Source organism: Oryx dammah, unplaced genomic scaffold (genome assembly GCF_014754425.2).
Source record: "Oryx dammah isolate SB20612 unplaced genomic scaffold, SCBI_Odam_1.1 HiC_scaffold_5, whole genome shotgun sequence".
Taxonomy (NCBI): Eukaryota; Metazoa; Chordata; class Mammalia; order Artiodactyla; family Bovidae; genus Oryx; species Oryx dammah.
Window position 1 is genome coordinate 35,751,358 of NW_024070189.1, and position 5,681 is coordinate 35,757,038.

Below are 5,681 nucleotides of genomic sequence, written 5' to 3' on the forward strand. Positions count from 1 at the left end.
ATATCCAGGAGAAATATCAACACCTCAGATATGCAGAGGATACCACTTTAAAGGCAGAAAGTGAAGAGAAACTAAAGAGCCTCTTCAGGAAGGTGGAAGAGGAGAGTGAAAAAGCTGGTTTAAAACTCAGCTCAAAAAACTAAGATCATGGCATCTGGTCCTATGACTTCATGGCAAATAGATGGGGAAAATGTGGAAACAGTGGCAGAATTTATTTTCTGATGAATTTGACCTCTGGTTCCTCTGCCTTTTCTAAATCCAGCTTGAACATCTGGAAGTTCTTGCTTCATGTACTGTTGAAGCCTGGCTTGGAGAATTTTGAGCATCACTTTGCTAGCATGTGAAATGAGTGCAATTGTGTGGTAGTTTGAACATTCTTTGGTATTGCCTTTCTTTGTTATTGGAATGAAAACTGACCTTTTCCAGTCCTGTGGCCACTGCTGAGTTTTCCAAATTTGCTGGCATATTGAGTGCAGAACAAGCTTGCAGGATTTGAAAAAACTCGGCTGGAATTCCATCACTTTCACTAGCTTTGTCTGTAGTGATGTTTCCTAAGGTCCACTTGACTTCGCACTCCAAGATGTCTGGCTCTAGGTGAGTGATCACACCATCGTGGTTTTCTGGGTCAATAAGATCTTTTTTGTACAGTTCTTCTGTGTATTCTTGCCACCTCTTCTTAATATCTTCTGCTACTGTTGCTGCTGCTGCTGCTAAGTCACTTCAGTCGTGTCTGACTCTGTGCGACCCCAGAGATGGCAGCCTACCAGGCTCCCTCGCCCCTGGGATTCTCCAGGCAAGAACGCTGGTGCGGGTTCTGCTATTGTTAGGTCCATACCATTTCTGTCCTTTATTCTGCCTATCTTTGTAAGTAATTTTCCCTTGGTATCTCTAATTATCTTGAAGAGATCTCTAGTTTTTTCCATTCTATTGTTTTCCTCGATTTCTTTGCATTGATCACTGAGGAAGGCTTTCTTCTCTCTTCTTTCTATTCTTTGGAACTCTGCATTTAAATGGGTATATCTTTCCTTTTCTCCTTTGTCTTTCACTTCTCTTCTTTTCTCAGCTATTTGTAAGGCCCCCTCAGACAATCATTTTGCCTTTTTGCATTTTTTTTTTCGCGGATGGTTCTGATCACTGACTCCTGTACAGTGTTACAAACCTCTGTCCATAATTCTTCAGGCACTCTGTCTGCCAAATGTAATCGCTTGAATCTATTTGTCACTTCCACTGTATAATTGTAAGGGACTTGATTTCGGTCATACTGAATGGCCTACTAGTTTTCCCCACTTTATTCAATTTAAATATGAATTTGGCAATAAGGAGTTCTTGATCTGAGCCACAGTCAGCTCTTGGTCTTGTTTTTGCTGGCTGTATAGAGCTTCTTCATCTTCGGCTGCCAGGAATATAAGCAATCTGATTCTGGTATTGACCATCTAGTGATGTCCATGTGTAGAGTCTAATGAAACACGGTGTTCATTAAAAATGAATTCTATTCTGTATAAGACAACTGTTGCAATGGGAAATAAAACTAAGACTATCAGTATTTTCATGTTTTATCCCTGTTTGTTAAAGTATCAATTTAATTGATGGAATGACAACTTATTTAATGACTCATTTGTTTGTGAAAAAATATTCATTCATTGTCCATCACTGCCTATATCTGGGAATAAAATTTTAAGAAATATACTTGCCCTCTGCCCTCATAAAATGCATATCATAGGGAAAAATGCAGTCAATCAATTCAGTTCAGTTCAGTCACTCAGTCGTGTCCGACTCTTTGCGACCCCATGAATCACAGCACGCCAGGCCTCCCTGTCCATCACCAACTCCTGGAGTTCACTCAGACTCATGTCCATCGAGTCAGTGATGCCATCCAGCAATCTCATCCTCAGTCGTCCCCTTCTCCTCCTGCCCCCAATCCCTCCCAGCATCAAAGTCTTTTCCAATGAGTCAACTCTTCGCATGAGGTGGCCAAAATACTGGAGTTTCAGCTTTAGCATCATTCCTTCCAAAGAAATCCCAGGATTGATCTCCTTCAGAATGGACTGGTTGGATCTCCTTGCAGTCCAAGGGACTCTCAAGAGTCTTCTCCAACACCACAGTTCAACAGCATCAATTCTTCAGCGCTCAGCCTTCTTCATAGTCCAACTCTCACATCCATACATGACCACTGGAAAAACCATAGCCTTGACTAGATGGACCTTAGTCGGCAAAGTAATGTCTCTGCTTTTGAATATACTATCTAGGTTGGTCATAACTTCTCTTCCAAGGAGTAAGTGTCTTTTAATTTCATGGCTGCAGTCACCATCTGCAGTGATTTTGGAGCCCAAAGAAATAAAGTCTGACACTATTTCCACTGTTTCCCCATCTATTTCCCATGAAGTGATGGGACCAGATGCCATGATCTTCATTTTCTGAATGTTGAGCTTTAAGCCAACTTCTTCGCTCTCCTCTTTTACTTTCATCAAGAAGCTTTTTAGCTCCTCTTCACTTTCTGCCATAAGGGTGGTGTCATCTGCATATCTGAGGTTATTGATATTTCTCCCAGCAATCTTGATTCCAGCTTGTGTTTCTTCCAGTCCAGAGTTTCTCATGATGTACTCTGCATGTAAGTTAAATAAGCAGGGTGACAATATACAGCCTTGACGTACTCCTTTTCCTATTTGGAACCAGTCTGTTGTTCCATGTGCAGTTCTAACTGGTGCTTCCTGACCTGCATACAGATTTCTCAAGAGGCAGGTTAGGTGGTCTGGTATTCCCATTTCTTTCAGAATTTTCCACAGTTTCTTGTGATCCACACAGTCAAAGGCTTTGGCATAGTCAATAAAGCAGAAATAGATGTTTTTCTGGAACTCTCTTGCTTTTTCCATGATCCAGCAGATGTTGGCAATTTGATCTGTGGTTCCTCTGCCTTTTCGAAAACCAGCTTGAACATCAGGGAGTTCACGGTTCATGTATTGCTGAAGCCTGACTTGGAGAAAATTTTGAGCATTACTTTACTAGCATGTGAGATGAGTGCAATTGTGCGGTAGTTTGAGCATTCTTTGGCCTTGCCTTTCTTTGGGATTGGAATGAAAACTGACTTTTTCCAGTCCTGTGGCCACTGCTGAGTTTTCCAAACTTGCTGGCATATTGAGTGCAGCACTTTCACAGCATCATCTTTCAGGATTCGAAACAGCTCAGCTGGAATGCCATCACCTCCACTAGCTTTGTTTGTAGTGATGCTGTCTAAGGCCCACTTGACTTCACATTCCAGGATGTCTGGCTCTAGATGAGTGATCACATCATCATGATTATCTGGGTCGTGAAGATCTTTTTTGTACAGTTCTTCCGTGTATTCTTGCCACCTCTTCTTAATATCTTCTGCTTCTGTTAGGTCCAGACCATTTCTGTCCTTGATAAAGCCCATCTTTGCATGAAATCTTCCCTCAGTATGTCTAATTTTCTTGAAGAGATCTCTAGTCTTTCCCATTCTGTTGTTTCCCTCTAAAGAAATACAAAAATGATGAAAACAGTCCAGTGTATATTAGAGAGAAAAATGGAGAAGGGCAGTAACTTAGAAAAATACATTAAAAAATCTGCTTTGGAGGATCAGATTTAATGCAAAGAGAAAGAAAAGTGTATGAGCAAAGGCAGAAAAGCACAGTGCTTTAGGCTGTGTTGTATGTTTGTAACATGAGGTCGTTAAACTTTACCTCTGACACTCTGAATTGATTCAAGTTTATTTTCTGGATTCCTCTACTTTACATTACTAACATCTGGTGTAAAGCTAGCAGAATTAGGGACCTAAGTTTCTACTTCATAAAACCGTTCAACTTCAGCTTCTTCAGCATTACTGGTTGGGGCATAGACTTGGATAACTGTGATATTGAATGGTTTGCCTTGGAGACGAACAGAGATCATTCTGTCGTTTTTGAGATTGCATCCAAGTACTGCATTTCAGACTCTTTTGTTGACCATGATGGCTACTCCATTTCTTCTGAGGGATTCCTGCCCGCAGTTGTAGATATAATGGTCATCTGAGTTAACTTCACCCATTCCAGTCCATTTTAGTTCGCTGATTCCTAGAATGTCGACGTTCACCCTTTTATGAAGACTTACAAGACCTTTTAGAACTAATACCCAAAAAAGATGTCCTTTTCATTCTAGGGGACTGGAATGCAAAAGTAGGAAGTCAAGAAACACCTGGAGTAACAGGCAAATTTGGCCTTGGTGTGCGGAATGAAGCAGGGCAAATACTAATAGAGTTTTGCCAAGAAAACGCACTGGTCATAGCAAACACCCTTTTCCAACAACACAAGAGAAGGCTCTACACATGGACATCACCAGATGGTCAACACCGAAATCAGATTGATTATGTTCTATGCAGCCAAAGATGGAGAAGCTGTATACAGTCAACAAAAACAAGACCAGGAACTGACTGTGGCTCAGATCCTGAACTCCTTATTACCAAATTCAGACTTAAATTGAAGAAAGTAGGAAAAACCACTAGACCCTTCAGGTATTGCCTAAATCAAATCCCTTATAATTATATAGTTGAAGTGAGAAATAGATTTCAGGGCCTAGATCTGATAGATAGAGTGCCTGATGAACTATGGAATGAGGTTCGTGACATTGTACAGGAGACAGGGATCAAGACCATCCTCATAGAAAAGAAATGCAAAAAAGCAAAATGGCTGTCTGGGGAGGCCTTAAAAATAGCTGTGAAAAGAAGAGAGGCAAAAAGCAAAGGAGAAAAGGAAAGATTTAAGCATCTAAATGCAGAGTTCCAAAGAATAGCAGGAAGAGATAAGAATCCTTCTTCAGCAATCAATGCAAAGAAATAGAGGAAAACAACAGAATGGGAAAGACTAGAGATCTCTTCAAGAAAATTAGAGATACCAAGGGAACATGTCATGCAAAGATGGGCTCGATAAAGGACAGAAATGGTCTGGACCTAACAGAAGCAGAAGATATTAGGAAGAGGTGGCAAGAATACACGGAAGAACTGTACAAAAAAGATCTTCACGACCCAGATAATCATGATGATGTGATCACTCATCTAGAGCCAGACATCTAAGAAAGTGAAGTCAGGTGGACCTTAGAAAGCATCACTACGAACAAAGCTAGTGGAGGTGATGGAATTCCAGTTGAACTCTTTCAAATCCTGAAAGATGATGCTGTGAAAGTGCTGCACTCAATATGCCAGCAAGTTTGGAAAACTCAGCAGTGGCCACAGGACTGGAAAAGGTCAGTTTTCATTCCAATCCCAAAGAAAGGCAATGCCAAAGAATGCTCAAACTACTGCACAATTGCACTCATCTCACAAGCTAGTAAAGTAATGCTCAAAATTCTCCAAGTCAGGCTTCAGCAATACATGAACCGTGAACTCCCTGATGTTCAAGCTGGTTTTCAAAAAGGCAGAGGAACCACAGATCAAATTGCCAACATCCGCTGGATCATGGAAAAAACAAGAGAGTTCCAGAAAAACATCTATTTCTGCTTTATTGACTATGCCAAAGCCTTTGACTGTGTGGATCACAAGAAACTGTGGAAAATTCTGAAAGAGATGGGAATACCAGACCACCTAACCTGCCTCTTGAGAAATCTGTATGCAGGTCAGGAAGCACCAGTTAGAACTGCACATGGAACAACAGACTGGTTCCAAATAGGAAAAGGAGTATGTCAAGACTGTATATTGT